This window comes from Lytechinus pictus, unplaced genomic scaffold, assembly GCF_037042905.1.
Source record: "Lytechinus pictus isolate F3 Inbred unplaced genomic scaffold, Lp3.0 scaffold_144, whole genome shotgun sequence".
NCBI classification, from domain to species: domain Eukaryota; kingdom Metazoa; phylum Echinodermata; class Echinoidea; order Temnopleuroida; family Toxopneustidae; genus Lytechinus; species Lytechinus pictus.
This window is the reverse complement of record NW_026974264.1, coordinates 1-17726: the sequence shown is the minus strand read 5'-3', so window position 1 is coordinate 17726 and position 17726 is coordinate 1. Positions and strand designations below refer to the sequence as shown.

General features: G+C 42.3%; 30 non-coding genes across 30 annotated transcripts; all 30 read right to left on the bottom strand.

Annotated features, from left to right (window-relative positions):
• Positions 1–263: 263 nt before the first annotated feature.
• LOC135159083 (5S ribosomal RNA) lies at positions 264–382 on the bottom strand. The gene has a single exon (XR_010297845.1). It is a non-coding gene; the product is annotated as a 5S ribosomal RNA (ribosomal RNA).
• Positions 383–852: 470 nt separating this feature from the next.
• Positions 853–971, bottom strand: LOC135159082 (5S ribosomal RNA). The gene has a single exon (XR_010297844.1). It is a non-coding gene; the product is annotated as a 5S ribosomal RNA (ribosomal RNA).
• A 470-nt stretch (positions 972–1441) lies between these two features.
• Positions 1442–1560, bottom strand: LOC135159081 (5S ribosomal RNA). The gene has a single exon (XR_010297843.1). It is a non-coding gene; the product is annotated as a 5S ribosomal RNA (ribosomal RNA).
• A 470-nt stretch (positions 1561–2030) lies between these two features.
• On the bottom strand, positions 2031–2149 carry LOC135159080 (5S ribosomal RNA). The gene has a single exon (XR_010297842.1). It is a non-coding gene; the product is annotated as a 5S ribosomal RNA (ribosomal RNA).
• Positions 2150–2619: 470 nt separating this feature from the next.
• Positions 2620–2738, bottom strand: LOC135159078 (5S ribosomal RNA). The gene has a single exon (XR_010297840.1). It is a non-coding gene; the product is annotated as a 5S ribosomal RNA (ribosomal RNA).
• Positions 2739–3208: 470 nt separating this feature from the next.
• LOC135159077 (5S ribosomal RNA) lies at positions 3209–3327 on the bottom strand. The gene has a single exon (XR_010297839.1). It is a non-coding gene; the product is annotated as a 5S ribosomal RNA (ribosomal RNA).
• A 470-nt stretch (positions 3328–3797) lies between these two features.
• On the bottom strand, positions 3798–3916 carry LOC135159076 (5S ribosomal RNA). The gene has a single exon (XR_010297838.1). It is a non-coding gene; the product is annotated as a 5S ribosomal RNA (ribosomal RNA).
• Positions 3917–4386: 470 nt separating this feature from the next.
• On the bottom strand, positions 4387–4505 carry LOC135159075 (5S ribosomal RNA). The gene has a single exon (XR_010297837.1). It is a non-coding gene; the product is annotated as a 5S ribosomal RNA (ribosomal RNA).
• A 470-nt stretch (positions 4506–4975) lies between these two features.
• LOC135159074 (5S ribosomal RNA) lies at positions 4976–5094 on the bottom strand. The gene has a single exon (XR_010297836.1). It is a non-coding gene; the product is annotated as a 5S ribosomal RNA (ribosomal RNA).
• Positions 5095–5564: 470 nt separating this feature from the next.
• On the bottom strand, positions 5565–5683 carry LOC135159073 (5S ribosomal RNA). The gene has a single exon (XR_010297835.1). It is a non-coding gene; the product is annotated as a 5S ribosomal RNA (ribosomal RNA).
• Positions 5684–6153: 470 nt separating this feature from the next.
• On the bottom strand, positions 6154–6272 carry LOC135159072 (5S ribosomal RNA). The gene has a single exon (XR_010297834.1). It is a non-coding gene; the product is annotated as a 5S ribosomal RNA (ribosomal RNA).
• Positions 6273–6741: 469 nt separating this feature from the next.
• Positions 6742–6860, bottom strand: LOC135159071 (5S ribosomal RNA). Its single transcript, XR_010297833.1, has one exon. It is a non-coding gene; the product is annotated as a 5S ribosomal RNA (ribosomal RNA).
• Positions 6861–7331: 471 nt separating this feature from the next.
• On the bottom strand, positions 7332–7450 carry LOC135159070 (5S ribosomal RNA). Its single transcript, XR_010297832.1, has one exon. It is a non-coding gene; the product is annotated as a 5S ribosomal RNA (ribosomal RNA).
• Positions 7451–7920: 470 nt separating this feature from the next.
• On the bottom strand, positions 7921–8039 carry LOC135159069 (5S ribosomal RNA). Its single transcript, XR_010297831.1, has one exon. It is a non-coding gene; the product is annotated as a 5S ribosomal RNA (ribosomal RNA).
• A 470-nt stretch (positions 8040–8509) lies between these two features.
• On the bottom strand, positions 8510–8628 carry LOC135159067 (5S ribosomal RNA). The gene has a single exon (XR_010297829.1). It is a non-coding gene; the product is annotated as a 5S ribosomal RNA (ribosomal RNA).
• Positions 8629–9098: 470 nt separating this feature from the next.
• LOC135159066 (5S ribosomal RNA) lies at positions 9099–9217 on the bottom strand. The gene has a single exon (XR_010297828.1). It is a non-coding gene; the product is annotated as a 5S ribosomal RNA (ribosomal RNA).
• A 470-nt stretch (positions 9218–9687) lies between these two features.
• On the bottom strand, positions 9688–9806 carry LOC135159065 (5S ribosomal RNA). The gene has a single exon (XR_010297827.1). It is a non-coding gene; the product is annotated as a 5S ribosomal RNA (ribosomal RNA).
• A 470-nt stretch (positions 9807–10276) lies between these two features.
• LOC135159064 (5S ribosomal RNA) lies at positions 10277–10395 on the bottom strand. The gene has a single exon (XR_010297826.1). It is a non-coding gene; the product is annotated as a 5S ribosomal RNA (ribosomal RNA).
• A 470-nt stretch (positions 10396–10865) lies between these two features.
• On the bottom strand, positions 10866–10984 carry LOC135159063 (5S ribosomal RNA). Its single transcript, XR_010297825.1, has one exon. It is a non-coding gene; the product is annotated as a 5S ribosomal RNA (ribosomal RNA).
• A 470-nt stretch (positions 10985–11454) lies between these two features.
• Positions 11455–11573, bottom strand: LOC135159056 (5S ribosomal RNA). The gene has a single exon (XR_010297819.1). It is a non-coding gene; the product is annotated as a 5S ribosomal RNA (ribosomal RNA).
• A 470-nt stretch (positions 11574–12043) lies between these two features.
• LOC135159045 (5S ribosomal RNA) lies at positions 12044–12162 on the bottom strand. The gene has a single exon (XR_010297808.1). It is a non-coding gene; the product is annotated as a 5S ribosomal RNA (ribosomal RNA).
• Positions 12163–12632: 470 nt separating this feature from the next.
• LOC135159034 (5S ribosomal RNA) lies at positions 12633–12751 on the bottom strand. Its single transcript, XR_010297797.1, has one exon. It is a non-coding gene; the product is annotated as a 5S ribosomal RNA (ribosomal RNA).
• A 470-nt stretch (positions 12752–13221) lies between these two features.
• Positions 13222–13340, bottom strand: LOC135159023 (5S ribosomal RNA). The gene has a single exon (XR_010297786.1). It is a non-coding gene; the product is annotated as a 5S ribosomal RNA (ribosomal RNA).
• Positions 13341–13810: 470 nt separating this feature from the next.
• LOC135159012 (5S ribosomal RNA) lies at positions 13811–13929 on the bottom strand. Its single transcript, XR_010297774.1, has one exon. It is a non-coding gene; the product is annotated as a 5S ribosomal RNA (ribosomal RNA).
• A 470-nt stretch (positions 13930–14399) lies between these two features.
• Positions 14400–14518, bottom strand: LOC135159101 (5S ribosomal RNA). The gene has a single exon (XR_010297863.1). It is a non-coding gene; the product is annotated as a 5S ribosomal RNA (ribosomal RNA).
• A 470-nt stretch (positions 14519–14988) lies between these two features.
• On the bottom strand, positions 14989–15107 carry LOC135159090 (5S ribosomal RNA). The gene has a single exon (XR_010297852.1). It is a non-coding gene; the product is annotated as a 5S ribosomal RNA (ribosomal RNA).
• A 470-nt stretch (positions 15108–15577) lies between these two features.
• Positions 15578–15696, bottom strand: LOC135159079 (5S ribosomal RNA). The gene has a single exon (XR_010297841.1). It is a non-coding gene; the product is annotated as a 5S ribosomal RNA (ribosomal RNA).
• Positions 15697–16166: 470 nt separating this feature from the next.
• On the bottom strand, positions 16167–16285 carry LOC135159068 (5S ribosomal RNA). The gene has a single exon (XR_010297830.1). It is a non-coding gene; the product is annotated as a 5S ribosomal RNA (ribosomal RNA).
• Positions 16286–16755: 470 nt separating this feature from the next.
• On the bottom strand, positions 16756–16875 carry LOC135159059 (5S ribosomal RNA). The gene has a single exon (XR_010297822.1). It is a non-coding gene; the product is annotated as a 5S ribosomal RNA (ribosomal RNA).
• A 470-nt stretch (positions 16876–17345) lies between these two features.
• LOC135159006 (5S ribosomal RNA) lies at positions 17346–17464 on the bottom strand. The gene has a single exon (XR_010297767.1). It is a non-coding gene; the product is annotated as a 5S ribosomal RNA (ribosomal RNA).
• Between the last annotated feature and the right edge of the window lie 262 nt (positions 17465–17726).

Here is a 17726-nt window from a genome sequence, read left to right as displayed (position 1 = left end):
ACGCAACAATTCACATGATGGTGTAGGCCTTGAACTGCGCGCCTCGTCTCTTGGAGACCCTGTGCTTGCAAACAAACGACTTTCATCATTGCCTTGAATGTCGGACATCAAGCGAAAAGTTTATTCCTGCTCTATTAAAAAGGGTGACGAAGGAGACGAAAAAGACAACAAAAAAGGAGACAAAAGTGATACTATAAAGGAAAACAAATACCAACGACTTAAAATGAAAAAATGAATAAAGGGGCATTTCATGAAGCAAAAAATGCCTACAACACCCGGTATTCCCAGGCGGTCTCCCATCCAAGTACTAACCGAGCCCTATGCTGCTTGACTTCGGTGATCGGACGAGAACCGGTATATTCAGCATGGTATGGTCGTAGGCTCTTGCTCCATCAAAGTCAAGCTATTTGAAGGGATACTATGACGTCATCATCTATTTAATCCCTGTCAGTAATAATATTGGTTGATTGATGTCTTCAGTCATTCCACCGATCTTTCATTGGGTTTGTTTCAGTTTCCATCGGATGCCTACCTACGATAATTTGGAGATATTGTCGTGTTTTTTTTCTTGGATGCGCACCTGTGTGTGACGCAACAATTCACATGATGGTGTAGGCCTTGAACTGCGCGCCTCGTCTCTTGGAGACCCTGTGCTTGCAAACAAACGACTTTCATCATTGCCTTGAATGTCGGACATCAAGCGAAAAGTTTATTCCTGCTCTATTAAAAAGGGTGACGAAGGAGACGAAAAAGACAACAAAAAAGGAGACAAAAGTGATACTATAAAGGAAAACAAATACCAACGACTTAAAATGAAAAAATGAATAAAGGGGCATTTCATGAAGCAAAAAATGCCTACAACACCCGGTATTCCCAGGCGGTCTCCCATCCAAGTACTAACCGAGCCCTATGCTGCTTGACTTCGGTGATCGGACGAGAACCGGTATATTCAGCATGGTATGGTCGTAGGCTCTTGCTCCATCAAAGTCAAGCTATTTGAAGGGATACTATGACGTCATCATCTATTTAATCCCTGTCAGTAATAATATTGGTTGATTGATGTCTTCAGTCATTCCACCGATCTTTCATTGGGTTTGTTTCAGTTTCCATCGGATGCCTACCTACGATAATTTGGAGATATTGTCGTGTTTTTTTTCTTGGATGCGCACCTGTGTGTGACGCAACAATTCACATGATGGTGTAGGCCTTGAACTGCGCGCCTCGTCTCTTGGAGACCCTGTGCTTGCAAACAAACGACTTTCATCATTGCCTTGAATGTCGGACATCAAGCGAAAAGTTTATTCCTGCTCTATTAAAAAGGGTGACGAAGGAGACGAAAAAGACAACAAAAAAGGAGACAAAAGTGATACTATAAAGGAAAACAAATACCAACGACTTAAAATGAAAAAATGAATAAAGGGGCATTTCATGAAGCAAAAAATGCCTACAACACCCGGTATTCCCAGGCGGTCTCCCATCCAAGTACTAACCGAGCCCTATGCTGCTTGACTTCGGTGATCGGACGAGAACCGGTATATTCAGCATGGTATGGTCGTAGGCTCTTGCTCCATCAAAGTCAAGCTATTTGAAGGGATACTATGACGTCATCATCTATTTAATCCCTGTCAGTAATAATATTGGTTGATTGATGTCTTCAGTCATTCCACCGATCTTTCATTGGGTTTGTTTCAGTTTCCATCGGATGCCTACCTACGATAATTTGGAGATATTGTCGTGTTTTTTTTCTTGGATGCGCACCTGTGTGTGACGCAACAATTCACATGATGGTGTAGGCCTTGAACTGCGCGCCTCGTCTCTTGGAGACCCTGTGCTTGCAAACAAACGACTTTCATCATTGCCTTGAATGTCGGACATCAAGCGAAAAGTTTATTCCTGCTCTATTAAAAAGGGTGACGAAGGAGACGAAAAAGACAACAAAAAAGGAGACAAAAGTGATACTATAAAGGAAAACAAATACCAACGACTTAAAATGAAAAAATGAATAAAGGGGCATTTCATGAAGCAAAAAATGCCTACAACACCCGGTATTCCCAGGCGGTCTCCCATCCAAGTACTAACCGAGCCCTATGCTGCTTGACTTCGGTGATCGGACGAGAACCGGTATATTCAGCATGGTATGGTCGTAGGCTCTTGCTCCATCAAAGTCAAGCTATTTGAAGGGATACTATGACGTCATCATCTATTTAATCCCTGTCAGTAATAATATTGGTTGATTGATGTCTTCAGTCATTCCACCGATCTTTCATTGGGTTTGTTTCAGTTTCCATCGGATGCCTACCTACGATAATTTGGAGATATTGTCGTGTTTTTTTTCTTGGATGCGCACCTGTGTGTGACGCAACAATTCACATGATGGTGTAGGCCTTGAACTGCGCGCCTCGTCTCTTGGAGACCCTGTGCTTGCAAACAAACGACTTTCATCATTGCCTTGAATGTCGGACATCAAGCGAAAAGTTTATTCCTGCTCTATTAAAAAGGGTGACGAAGGAGACGAAAAAGACAACAAAAAAGGAGACAAAAGTGATACTATAAAGGAAAACAAATACCAACGACTTAAAATGAAAAAATGAATAAAGGGGCATTTCATGAAGCAAAAAATGCCTACAACACCCGGTATTCCCAGGCGGTCTCCCATCCAAGTACTAACCGAGCCCTATGCTGCTTGACTTCGGTGATCGGACGAGAACCGGTATATTCAGCATGGTATGGTCGTAGGCTCTTGCTCCATCAAAGTCAAGCTATTTGAAGGGATACTATGACGTCATCATCTATTTAATCCCTGTCAGTAATAATATTGGTTGATTGATGTCTTCAGTCATTCCACCGATCTTTCATTGGGTTTGTTTCAGTTTCCATCGGATGCCTACCTACGATAATTTGGAGATATTGTCGTGTTTTTTTTCTTGGATGCGCACCTGTGTGTGACGCAACAATTCACATGATGGTGTAGGCCTTGAACTGCGCGCCTCGTCTCTTGGAGACCCTGTGCTTGCAAACAAACGACTTTCATCATTGCCTTGAATGTCGGACATCAAGCGAAAAGTTTATTCCTGCTCTATTAAAAAGGGTGACGAAGGAGACGAAAAAGACAACAAAAAAGGAGACAAAAGTGATACTATAAAGGAAAACAAATACCAACGACTTAAAATGAAAAAATGAATAAAGGGGCATTTCATGAAGCAAAAAATGCCTACAACACCCGGTATTCCCAGGCGGTCTCCCATCCAAGTACTAACCGAGCCCTATGCTGCTTGACTTCGGTGATCGGACGAGAACCGGTATATTCAGCATGGTATGGTCGTAGGCTCTTGCTCCATCAAAGTCAAGCTATTTGAAGGGATACTATGACGTCATCATCTATTTAATCCCTGTCAGTAATAATATTGGTTGATTGATGTCTTCAGTCATTCCACCGATCTTTCATTGGGTTTGTTTCAGTTTCCATCGGATGCCTACCTACGATAATTTGGAGATATTGTCGTGTTTTTTTTCTTGGATGCGCACCTGTGTGTGACGCAACAATTCACATGATGGTGTAGGCCTTGAACTGCGCGCCTCGTCTCTTGGAGACCCTGTGCTTGCAAACAAACGACTTTCATCATTGCCTTGAATGTCGGACATCAAGCGAAAAGTTTATTCCTGCTCTATTAAAAAGGGTGACGAAGGAGACGAAAAAGACAACAAAAAAGGAGACAAAAGTGATACTATAAAGGAAAACAAATACCAACGACTTAAAATGAAAAAATGAATAAAGGGGCATTTCATGAAGCAAAAAATGCCTACAACACCCGGTATTCCCAGGCGGTCTCCCATCCAAGTACTAACCGAGCCCTATGCTGCTTGACTTCGGTGATCGGACGAGAACCGGTATATTCAGCATGGTATGGTCGTAGGCTCTTGCTCCATCAAAGTCAAGCTATTTGAAGGGATACTATGACGTCATCATCTATTTAATCCCTGTCAGTAATAATATTGGTTGATTGATGTCTTCAGTCATTCCACCGATCTTTCATTGGGTTTGTTTCAGTTTCCATCGGATGCCTACCTACGATAATTTGGAGATATTGTCGTGTTTTTTTTCTTGGATGCGCACCTGTGTGTGACGCAACAATTCACATGATGGTGTAGGCCTTGAACTGCGCGCCTCGTCTCTTGGAGACCCTGTGCTTGCAAACAAACGACTTTCATCATTGCCTTGAATGTCGGACATCAAGCGAAAAGTTTATTCCTGCTCTATTAAAAAGGGTGACGAAGGAGACGAAAAAGACAACAAAAAAGGAGACAAAAGTGATACTATAAAGGAAAACAAATACCAACGACTTAAAATGAAAAAATGAATAAAGGGGCATTTCATGAAGCAAAAAATGCCTACAACACCCGGTATTCCCAGGCGGTCTCCCATCCAAGTACTAACCGAGCCCTATGCTGCTTGACTTCGGTGATCGGACGAGAACCGGTATATTCAGCATGGTATGGTCGTAGGCTCTTGCTCCATCAAAGTCAAGCTATTTGAAGGGATACTATGACGTCATCATCTATTTAATCCCTGTCAGTAATAATATTGGTTGATTGATGTCTTCAGTCATTCCACCGATCTTTCATTGGGTTTGTTTCAGTTTCCATCGGATGCCTACCTACGATAATTTGGAGATATTGTCGTGTTTTTTTTCTTGGATGCGCACCTGTGTGTGACGCAACAATTCACATGATGGTGTAGGCCTTGAACTGCGCGCCTCGTCTCTTGGAGACCCTGTGCTTGCAAACAAACGACTTTCATCATTGCCTTGAATGTCGGACATCAAGCGAAAAGTTTATTCCTGCTCTATTAAAAAGGGTGACGAAGGAGACGAAAAAGACAACAAAAAAGGAGACAAAAGTGATACTATAAAGGAAAACAAATACCAACGACTTAAAATGAAAAAATGAATAAAGGGGCATTTCATGAAGCAAAAAATGCCTACAACACCCGGTATTCCCAGGCGGTCTCCCATCCAAGTACTAACCGAGCCCTATGCTGCTTGACTTCGGTGATCGGACGAGAACCGGTATATTCAGCATGGTATGGTCGTAGGCTCTTGCTCCATCAAAGTCAAGCTATTTGAAGGGATACTATGACGTCATCATCTATTTAATCCCTGTCAGTAATAATATTGGTTGATTGATGTCTTCAGTCATTCCACCGATCTTTCATTGGGTTTGTTTCAGTTTCCATCGGATGCCTACCTACGATAATTTGGAGATATTGTCGTGTTTTTTTTCTTGGATGCGCACCTGTGTGTGACGCAACAATTCACATGATGGTGTAGGCCTTGAACTGCGCGCCTCGTCTCTTGGAGACCCTGTGCTTGCAAACAAACGACTTTCATCATTGCCTTGAATGTCGGACATCAAGCGAAAAGTTTATTCCTGCTCTATTAAAAAGGGTGACGAAGGAGACGAAAAAGACAACAAAAAAGGAGACAAAAGTGATACTATAAAGGAAAACAAATACCAACGACTTAAAATGAAAAAATGAATAAAGGGGCATTTCATGAAGCAAAAAATGCCTACAACACCCGGTATTCCCAGGCGGTCTCCCATCCAAGTACTAACCGAGCCCTATGCTGCTTGACTTCGGTGATCGGACGAGAACCGGTATATTCAGCATGGTATGGTCGTAGGCTCTTGCTCCATCAAAGTCAAGCTATTTGAAGGGATACTATGACGTCATCATCTATTTAATCCCTGTCAGTAATAATATTGGTTGATTGATGTCTTCAGTCATTCCACCGATCTTTCATTGGGTTTGTTTCAGTTTCCATCGGATGCCTACCTACGATAATTTGGAGATATTGTCGTGTTTTTTTTCTTGGATGCGCACCTGTGTGTGACGCAACAATTCACATGATGGTGTAGGCCTTGAACTGCGCGCCTCGTCTCTTGGAGACCCTGTGCTTGCAAACAAACGACTTTCATCATTGCCTTGAATGTCGGACATCAAGCGAAAAGTTTATTCCTGCTCTATTAAAAAGGGTGACGAAGGAGACGAAAAAGACAACAAAAAAGGAGACAAAAGTGATACTATAAAGGAAAACAAATACCAACGACTTAAAATGAAAAAATGAATAAAGGGGCATTTCATGAAGCAAAAAATGCCTACAACACCCGGTATTCCCAGGCGGTCTCCCATCCAAGTACTAACCGAGCCCTATGCTGCTTGACTTCGGTGATCGGACGAGAACCGGTATATTCAGCATGGTATGGTCGTAGGCTCTTGCTCCATCAAAGTCAAGCTATTTGAAGGGATACTATGACGTCATCATCTATTTAATCCCTGTCAGTAATAATATTGGTTGATTGATGTCTTCAGTCATTCCACCGATCTTTCATTGGGTTTGTTTCAGTTTCCATCGGATGCCTACCTACATAATTTGGAGATATTGTCGTGTTTTTTTTCTTGGATGCGCACCTGTGTGTGACGCAACAATTCACATGATGGTGTAGGCCTTGAACTGCGCGCCTCGTCTCTTGGAGACCCTGTGCTTGCAAACAAACGACTTTCATCATTGCCTTGAATGTCGGACATCAAGCGAAAAGTTTATTCCTGCTCTATTAAAAAGGGTGACGAAGGAGACGAAAAAGACAACAAAAAAGGAGACAAAAGTGATACTATAAAGGAAAACAAATACCAACGACTTAAAATGAAAAAATGAATAAAGGGGCATTTCATGAAGCAAAAAATGCCTACAACACCCGGTATTCCCAGGCGGTCTCCCATCCAAGTACTAACCGAGCCCTATGCTGCTTGACTTCGGTGATCGGACGAGAACCGGTATATTCAGCATGGTATGGTCGTAGGCTCTTGCTCCATCAAAGTCAAGCTATTTGAAGGGATACTATGACGTCATCATCTATTTAATCCCTGTCAGTAATAATATTGGTTGATTGATGTCTTCAGTCATTCCACCGATCTTTCATTGGGTTTGTTTCAGTTTCCATCGGATGCCTACCTACGATAATTTGGAGATATTGTCGTGTTTTTTTTTCTTGGATGCGCACCTGTGTGTGACGCAACAATTCACATGATGGTGTAGGCCTTGAACTGCGCGCCTCGTCTCTTGGAGACCCTGTGCTTGCAAACAAACGACTTTCATCATTGCCTTGAATGTCGGACATCAAGCGAAAAGTTTATTCCTGCTCTATTAAAAAGGGTGACGAAGGAGACGAAAAAGACAACAAAAAAGGAGACAAAAGTGATACTATAAAGGAAAACAAATACCAACGACTTAAAATGAAAAAATGAATAAAGGGGCATTTCATGAAGCAAAAAATGCCTACAACACCCGGTATTCCCAGGCGGTCTCCCATCCAAGTACTAACCGAGCCCTATGCTGCTTGACTTCGGTGATCGGACGAGAACCGGTATATTCAGCATGGTATGGTCGTAGGCTCTTGCTCCATCAAAGTCAAGCTATTTGAAGGGATACTATGACGTCATCATCTATTTAATCCCTGTCAGTAATAATATTGGTTGATTGATGTCTTCAGTCATTCCACCGATCTTTCATTGGGTTTGTTTCAGTTTCCATCGGATGCCTACCTACGATAATTTGGAGATATTGTCGTGTTTTTTTTCTTGGATGCGCACCTGTGTGTGACGCAACAATTCACATGATGGTGTAGGCCTTGAACTGCGCGCCTCGTCTCTTGGAGACCCTGTGCTTGCAAACAAACGACTTTCATCATTGCCTTGAATGTCGGACATCAAGCGAAAAGTTTATTCCTGCTCTATTAAAAAGGGTGACGAAGGAGACGAAAAAGACAACAAAAAAGGAGACAAAAGTGATACTATAAAGGAAAACAAATACCAACGACTTAAAATGAAAAAATGAATAAAGGGGCATTTCATGAAGCAAAAAATGCCTACAACACCCGGTATTCCCAGGCGGTCTCCCATCCAAGTACTAACCGAGCCCTATGCTGCTTGACTTCGGTGATCGGACGAGAACCGGTATATTCAGCATGGTATGGTCGTAGGCTCTTGCTCCATCAAAGTCAAGCTATTTGAAGGGATACTATGACGTCATCATCTATTTAATCCCTGTCAGTAATAATATTGGTTGATTGATGTCTTCAGTCATTCCACCGATCTTTCATTGGGTTTGTTTCAGTTTCCATCGGATGCCTACCTACGATAATTTGGAGATATTGTCGTGTTTTTTTTCTTGGATGCGCACCTGTGTGTGACGCAACAATTCACATGATGGTGTAGGCCTTGAACTGCGCGCCTCGTCTCTTGGAGACCCTGTGCTTGCAAACAAACGACTTTCATCATTGCCTTGAATGTCGGACATCAAGCGAAAAGTTTATTCCTGCTCTATTAAAAAGGGTGACGAAGGAGACGAAAAAGACAACAAAAAAGGAGACAAAAGTGATACTATAAAGGAAAACAAATACCAACGACTTAAAATGAAAAAATGAATAAAGGGGCATTTCATGAAGCAAAAAATGCCTACAACACCCGGTATTCCCAGGCGGTCTCCCATCCAAGTACTAACCGAGCCCTATGCTGCTTGACTTCGGTGATCGGACGAGAACCGGTATATTCAGCATGGTATGGTCGTAGGCTCTTGCTCCATCAAAGTCAAGCTATTTGAAGGGATACTATGACGTCATCATCTATTTAATCCCTGTCAGTAATAATATTGGTTGATTGATGTCTTCAGTCATTCCACCGATCTTTCATTGGGTTTGTTTCAGTTTCCATCGGATGCCTACCTACGATAATTTGGAGATATTGTCGTGTTTTTTTTCTTGGATGCGCACCTGTGTGTGACGCAACAATTCACATGATGGTGTAGGCCTTGAACTGCGCGCCTCGTCTCTTGGAGACCCTGTGCTTGCAAACAAACGACTTTCATCATTGCCTTGAATGTCGGACATCAAGCGAAAAGTTTATTCCTGCTCTATTAAAAAGGGTGACGAAGGAGACGAAAAAGACAACAAAAAAGGAGACAAAAGTGATACTATAAAGGAAAACAAATACCAACGACTTAAAATGAAAAAATGAATAAAGGGGCATTTCATGAAGCAAAAAATGCCTACAACACCCGGTATTCCCAGGCGGTCTCCCATCCAAGTACTAACCGAGCCCTATGCTGCTTGACTTCGGTGATCGGACGAGAACCGGTATATTCAGCATGGTATGGTCGTAGGCTCTTGCTCCATCAAAGTCAAGCTATTTGAAGGGATACTATGACGTCATCATCTATTTAATCCCTGTCAGTAATAATATTGGTTGATTGATGTCTTCAGTCATTCCACCGATCTTTCATTGGGTTTGTTTCAGTTTCCATCGGATGCCTACCTACGATAATTTGGAGATATTGTCGTGTTTTTTTTCTTGGATGCGCACCTGTGTGTGACGCAACAATTCACATGATGGTGTAGGCCTTGAACTGCGCGCCTCGTCTCTTGGAGACCCTGTGCTTGCAAACAAACGACTTTCATCATTGCCTTGAATGTCGGACATCAAGCGAAAAGTTTATTCCTGCTCTATTAAAAAGGGTGACGAAGGAGACGAAAAAGACAACAAAAAAGGAGACAAAAGTGATACTATAAAGGAAAACAAATACCAACGACTTAAAATGAAAAAATGAATAAAGGGGCATTTCATGAAGCAAAAAATGCCTACAACACCCGGTATTCCCAGGCGGTCTCCCATCCAAGTACTAACCGAGCCCTATGCTGCTTGACTTCGGTGATCGGACGAGAACCGGTATATTCAGCATGGTATGGTCGTAGGCTCTTGCTCCATCAAAGTCAAGCTATTTGAAGGGATACTATGACGTCATCATCTATTTAATCCCTGTCAGTAATAATATTGGTTGATTGATGTCTTCAGTCATTCCACCGATCTTTCATTGGGTTTGTTTCAGTTTCCATCGGATGCCTACCTACGATAATTTGGAGATATTGTCGTGTTTTTTTTCTTGGATGCGCACCTGTGTGTGACGCAACAATTCACATGATGGTGTAGGCCTTGAACTGCGCGCCTCGTCTCTTGGAGACCCTGTGCTTGCAAACAAACGACTTTCATCATTGCCTTGAATGTCGGACATCAAGCGAAAAGTTTATTCCTGCTCTATTAAAAAGGGTGACGAAGGAGACGAAAAAGACAACAAAAAAGGAGACAAAAGTGATACTATAAAGGAAAACAAATACCAACGACTTAAAATGAAAAAATGAATAAAGGGGCATTTCATGAAGCAAAAAATGCCTACAACACCCGGTATTCCCAGGCGGTCTCCCATCCAAGTACTAACCGAGCCCTATGCTGCTTGACTTCGGTGATCGGACGAGAACCGGTATATTCAGCATGGTATGGTCGTAGGCTCTTGCTCCATCAAAGTCAAGCTATTTGAAGGGATACTATGACGTCATCATCTATTTAATCCCTGTCAGTAATAATATTGGTTGATTGATGTCTTCAGTCATTCCACCGATCTTTCATTGGGTTTGTTTCAGTTTCCATCGGATGCCTACCTACGATAATTTGGAGATATTGTCGTGTTTTTTTTCTTGGATGCGCACCTGTGTGTGACGCAACAATTCACATGATGGTGTAGGCCTTGAACTGCGCGCCTCGTCTCTTGGAGACCCTGTGCTTGCAAACAAACGACTTTCATCATTGCCTTGAATGTCGGACATCAAGCGAAAAGTTTATTCCTGCTCTATTAAAAAGGGTGACGAAGGAGACGAAAAAGACAACAAAAAAGGAGACAAAAGTGATACTATAAAGGAAAACAAATACCAACGACTTAAAATGAAAAAATGAATAAAGGGGCATTTCATGAAGCAAAAAATGCCTACAACACCCGGTATTCCCAGGCGGTCTCCCATCCAAGTACTAACCGAGCCCTATGCTGCTTGACTTCGGTGATCGGACGAGAACCGGTATATTCAGCATGGTATGGTCGTAGGCTCTTGCTCCATCAAAGTCAAGCTATTTGAAGGGATACTATGACGTCATCATCTATTTAATCCCTGTCAGTAATAATATTGGTTGATTGATGTCTTCAGTCATTCCACCGATCTTTCATTGGGTTTGTTTCAGTTTCCATCGGATGCCTACCTACGATAATTTGGAGATATTGTCGTGTTTTTTTTCTTGGATGCGCACCTGTGTGTGACGCAACAATTCACATGATGGTGTAGGCCTTGAACTGCGCGCCTCGTCTCTTGGAGACCCTGTGCTTGCAAACAAACGACTTTCATCATTGCCTTGAATGTCGGACATCAAGCGAAAAGTTTATTCCTGCTCTATTAAAAAGGGTGACGAAGGAGACGAAAAAGACAACAAAAAAGGAGACAAAAGTGATACTATAAAGGAAAACAAATACCAACGACTTAAAATGAAAAAATGAATAAAGGGGCATTTCATGAAGCAAAAAATGCCTACAACACCCGGTATTCCCAGGCGGTCTCCCATCCAAGTACTAACCGAGCCCTATGCTGCTTGACTTCGGTGATCGGACGAGAACCGGTATATTCAGCATGGTATGGTCGTAGGCTCTTGCTCCATCAAAGTCAAGCTATTTGAAGGGATACTATGACGTCATCATCTATTTAATCCCTGTCAGTAATAATATTGGTTGATTGATGTCTTCAGTCATTCCACCGATCTTTCATTGGGTTTGTTTCAGTTTCCATCGGATGCCTACCTACGATAATTTGGAGATATTGTCGTGTTTTTTTTCTTGGATGCGCACCTGTGTGTGACGCAACAATTCACATGATGGTGTAGGCCTTGAACTGCGCGCCTCGTCTCTTGGAGACCCTGTGCTTGCAAACAAACGACTTTCATCATTGCCTTGAATGTCGGACATCAAGCGAAAAGTTTATTCCTGCTCTATTAAAAAGGGTGACGAAGGAGACGAAAAAGACAACAAAAAAGGAGACAAAAGTGATACTATAAAGGAAAACAAATACCAACGACTTAAAATGAAAAAATGAATAAAGGGGCATTTCATGAAGCAAAAAATGCCTACAACACCCGGTATTCCCAGGCGGTCTCCCATCCAAGTACTAACCGAGCCCTATGCTGCTTGACTTCGGTGATCGGACGAGAACCGGTATATTCAGCATGGTATGGTCGTAGGCTCTTGCTCCATCAAAGTCAAGCTATTTGAAGGGATACTATGACGTCATCATCTATTTAATCCCTGTCAGTAATAATATTGGTTGATTGATGTCTTCAGTCATTCCACCGATCTTTCATTGGGTTTGTTTCAGTTTCCATCGGATGCCTACCTACGATAATTTGGAGATATTGTCGTGTTTTTTTTCTTGGATGCGCACCTGTGTGTGACGCAACAATTCACATGATGGTGTAGGCCTTGAACTGCGCGCCTCGTCTCTTGGAGACCCTGTGCTTGCAAACAAACGACTTTCATCATTGCCTTGAATGTCGGACATCAAGCGAAAAGTTTATTCCTGCTCTATTAAAAAGGGTGACGAAGGAGACGAAAAAGACAACAAAAAAGGAGACAAAAGTGATACTATAAAGGAAAACAAATACCAACGACTTAAAATGAAAAAATGAATAAAGGGGCATTTCATGAAGCAAAAAATGCCTACAACACCCGGTATTCCCAGGCGGTCTCCCATCCAAGTACTAACCGAGCCCTATGCTGCTTGACTTCGGTGATCGGACGAGAACCGGTATATTCAGCATGGTATGGTCGTAGGCTCTTGCTCCATCAAAGTCAAGCTATTTGAAGGGATACTATGACGTCATCATCTATTTAATCCCTGTCAGTAATAATATTGGTTGATTGATGTCTTCAGTCATTCCACCGATCTTTCATTGGGTTTGTTTCAGTTTCCATCGGATGCCTACCTACGATAATTTGGAGATATTGTCGTGTTTTTTTTCTTGGATGCGCACCTGTGTGTGACGCAACAATTCACATGATGGTGTAGGCCTTGAACTGCGCGCCTCGTCTCTTGGAGACCCTGTGCTTGCAAACAAACGACTTTCATCATTGCCTTGAATGTCGGACATCAAGCGAAAAGTTTATTCCTGCTCTATTAAAAAGGGTGACGAAGGAGACGAAAAAGACAACAAAAAAGGAGACAAAAGTGATACTATAAAGGAAAACAAATACCAACGACTTAAAATGAAAAAATGAATAAAGGGGCATTTCATGAAGCAAAAAATGCCTACAACACCCGGTATTCCCAGGCGGTCTCCCATCCAAGTACTAACCGAGCCCTATGCTGCTTGACTTCGGTGATCGGACGAGAACCGGTATATTCAGCATGGTATGGTCGTAGGCTCTTGCTCCATCAAAGTCAAGCTATTTGAAGGGATACTATGACGTCATCATCTATTTAATCCCTGTCAGTAATAATATTGGTTGATTGATGTCTTCAGTCATTCCACCGATCTTTCATTGGGTTTGTTTCAGTTTCCATCGGATGCCTACCTACGATAATTTGGAGATATTGTCGTGTTTTTTTTCTTGGATGCGCACCTGTGTGTGACGCAACAATTCACATGATGGTGTAGGCCTTGAACTGCGCGCCTCGTCTCTTGGAGACCCTGTGCTTGCAAACAAACGACTTTCATCATTGCCTTGAATGTCGGACATCAAGCGAAAAGTTTATTCCTGCTCTATTAAAAAGGGTGACGAAGGAGACGAAAAAGACAACAAAAAAGGAGACAAAAGTGATACTATAAAGGAAAACAAATACCAACGACTTAAAATGAAAAAATGAATAAAGGGGCATTTCATGAAGCAAAAAATGCCTACAACACCCGGTATTCCCAGGCGGTCTCCCATCCAAGTACTAACCGAGCCCTATGCTGCTTGACTTCGGTGATCGGACGAGAACCGGTATATTCAGCATGGTATGGTCGTAGGCTCTTGCTCCATCAAAGTCAAGCTATTTGAAGGGATACTATGACGTCATCATCTATTTAATCCCTGTCAGTAATAATATTGGTTGATTGATGTCTTCAGTCATTCCACCGATCTTTCATTGGGTTTGTTTCAGTTTCCATCGGATGCCTACCTACGATAATTTGGAGATATTGTCGTGTTTTTTTTCTTGGATGCGCACCTGTGTGTGACGCAACAATTCACATGATGGTGTAGGCCTTGAACTGCGCGCCTCGTCTCTTGGAGACCCTGTGCTTGCAAACAAACGACTTTCATCATTGCCTTGAATGTCGGACATCAAGCGAAAAGTTTATTCCTGCTCTATTAAAAAGGGTGACGAAGGAGACGAAAAAGACAACAAAAAAGGAGACAAAAGTGATACTATAAAGGAAAACAAATACCAACGACTTAAAATGAAAAAATGAATAAAGGGGCATTTCATGAAGCAAAAAATGCCTACAACACCCGGTATTCCCAGGCGGTCTCCCATCCAAGTACTAACCGAGCCCTATGCTGCTTGACTTCGGTGATCGGACGAGAACCGGTATATTCAGCATGGTATGGTCGTAGGCTCTTGCTCCATCAAAGTCAAGCTATTTGAAGGGATACTATGACGTCATCATCTATTTAATCCCTGTCAGTAATAATATTGGTTGATTGATGTCTTCAGTCATTCCACCGATCTTTCATTGGGTTTGTTTCAGTTTCCATCGGATGCCTACCTACGATAATTTGGAGATATTGTCGTGTTTTTTTTCTTGGATGCGCACCTGTGTGTGACGCAACAATTCACATGATGGTGTAGGCCTTGAACTGCGCGCCTCGTCTCTTGGAGACCCTGTGCTTGCAAACAAACGACTTTCATCATTGCCTTGAATGTCGGACATCAAGCGAAAAGTTTATTCCTGCTCTATTAAAAAGGGTGACGAAGGAGACGAAAAAGACAACAAAAAAGGAGACAAAAGTGATACTATAAAGGAAAACAAATACCAACGACTTAAAATGAAAAAATGAATAAAGGGGCATTTCATGAAGCAAAAAATGCCTACAACACCCGGTATTCCCAGGCGGTCTCCCATCCAAGTACTAACCGAGCCCTATGCTGCTTGACTTCGGTGATCGGACGAGAACCGGTATATTCAGCATGGTATGGTCGTAGGCTCTTGCTCCATCAAAGTCAAGCTATTTGAAGGGATACTATGACGTCATCATCTATTTAATCCCTGTCAGTAATAATATTGGTTGATTGATGTCTTCAGTCATTCCACCGATCTTTCATTGGGTTTGTTTCAGTTTCCATCGGATGCCTACCTACGATAATTTGGAGATATTGTCGTGTTTTTTTTCTTGGATGCGCACCTGTGTGTGACGCAACAATTCACATGATGGTGTAGGCCTTGAACTGCGCGCCTCGTCTCTTGGAGACCCTGTGCTTGCAAACAAACGACTTTCATCATTGCCTTGAATGTCGGACATCAAGCGAAAAGTTTATTCCTGCTCTATTAAAAAGGGTGACGAAGGAGACGAAAAAGACAACAAAAAAGGAGACAAAAGTGATACTATAAAGGAAAACAAATACCAACGACTTAAAATGAAAAAATGAATAAAGGGGCATTTCATGAAGCAAAAAATGCCTACAACACCCGGTATTCCCAGGCGGTCTCCCATCCAAGTACTAACCGAGCCCTATGCTGCTTGACTTCGGTGATCGGACGAGAACCGGTATATTCAGCATGGTATGGTCGTAGGCTCTTGCTCCATCAAAGTCAAGCTATTTGAAGGGATACTATGACGTCATCATCTATTTAATCCCTGTCAGTAATAATATTGGTTGATTGATGTCTTCAGTCATTCCACCGATCTTTCATTGGGTTTGTTTCAGTTTCCATCGGATGCCTACCTACGATAATTTGGAGATATTGTCGTGTTTTTTTTCTTGGATGCGCACCTGTGTGTGACGCAACAATTCACATGATGGTGTAGGCCTTGAACTGCGCGCCTCGTCTCTTGGAGACCCTGTGCTTGCAAACAAACGACTTTCATCATTGCCTTGAATGTCGGACATCAAGCGAAAAGTTTATTCCTGCTCTATTAAAAAGGGTGACGAAGGAGACGAAAAAGACAACAAAAAAGGAGACAAAAGTGATACTATAAAGGAAAACAAATACCAACGACTTAAAATGAAAAAATGAATAAAGGGGCATTTCATGAAGCAAAAAATGCCTACAACACCCGGTATTCCCAGGCGGTCTCCCATCCAAGTACTAACCGAGCCCTATGCTGCTTGACTTCGGTGATCGGACGAGAACCGGTATATTCAGCATGGTATGGTCGTAGGCTCTTGCTCCATCAAAGTCAAGCTATTTGAAGGGATACTATGACGTCATCATCTATTTAATCCCTGTCAGTAATAATATTGGTTGATTGATGTCTTCAGTCATTCCACCGATCTTTCATTGGGTTTGTTTCAGTTTCCATCGGATGCCTACCTACGATAATTTGGAGATATTGTCGTGTTTTTTTTCTTGGATGCGCACCTGTGTGTGACGCAACAATTCACATGATGGTGTAGGCCTTGAACTGCGCGCCTCGTCTCTTGGAGACCCTGTGCTTGCAAACAAACGACTTTCATCATTGCCTTGAATGTCGGACATCAAGCGAAAAGTTTATTCCTGCTCTATTAAAAAGGGTGACGAAGGAGACGAAAAAGACAACAAAAAAGGAGACAAAAGTGATACTATAAAGGAAAACAAATACCAACGACTTAAAATGAAAAAATGAATAAAGGGGCATTTCATGAAGCAAAAAATGCCTACAACACCCGGTATTCCCAGGCGGTCTCCCATCCAAGTACTAACCGAGCCCCTATGCTGCTTGACTTCGGTGATCGGACGAGAACCGGTATATTCAGCATGGTATGGTCGTAGGCTCTTGCTCCATCAAAGTCAAGCTATTTGAAGGGATACTATGACGTCATCATCTATTTAATCCCTGTCAGTAATAATATTGGTTGATTGATGTCTTCAGTCATTCCACCGATCTTTCATTGGGTTTGTTTCAGTTTCCATCGGATGCCTACCTACGATAATTTGGAGATATTGTCGTGTTTTTTTTCTTGGATGCGCACCTGTGTGTGACGCAACAATTCACATGATGGTGTAGGCCTTGAACTGCGCGCCTCGTCTCTTGGAGACCCTGTGCTTGCAAACAAACGACTTTCATCATTGCCTTGAATGTCGGACATCAAGCGAAAAGTTTATTCCTGCTCTATTAAAAAGGGTGACGAAGGAGACGAAAAAGACAACAAAAAAGGAGACAAAAGTGATACTATAAAGGAAAACAAATACCAACGACTTAAAATGAAAAAATGAATAAAGGGGCATTTCATGAAGCAAAAAATGCCTACAACACCCGGTATTCCCAGGCGGTCTCCCATCCAAGTACTAACCGAGCCCTATGCTGCTTGACTTCGGTGATCGGACGAGAACCGGTATATTCAGCATGGTATGGTCGTAGGCTCTTGCTCCATCAAAGTCAAGCTATTTGAAGGGATACTATGACGTCATCATCTATTTAATCCCTGTCAGTAATAATATTGGTTGATTGATGTCTTCAGTCATTCCACCGATCTTTCATTGGGTTTGTTTCAGTTTCCATCGGATGCCTACCTACGATAATTTGGAGATATTGTCGTGTTTTTTTTCTTGGATGCGCACCTGTGTGTGACGCAACAATTCACATGATGGTGTAGGCCTTGAACTGCGCGCCTCGTCTCTTGGA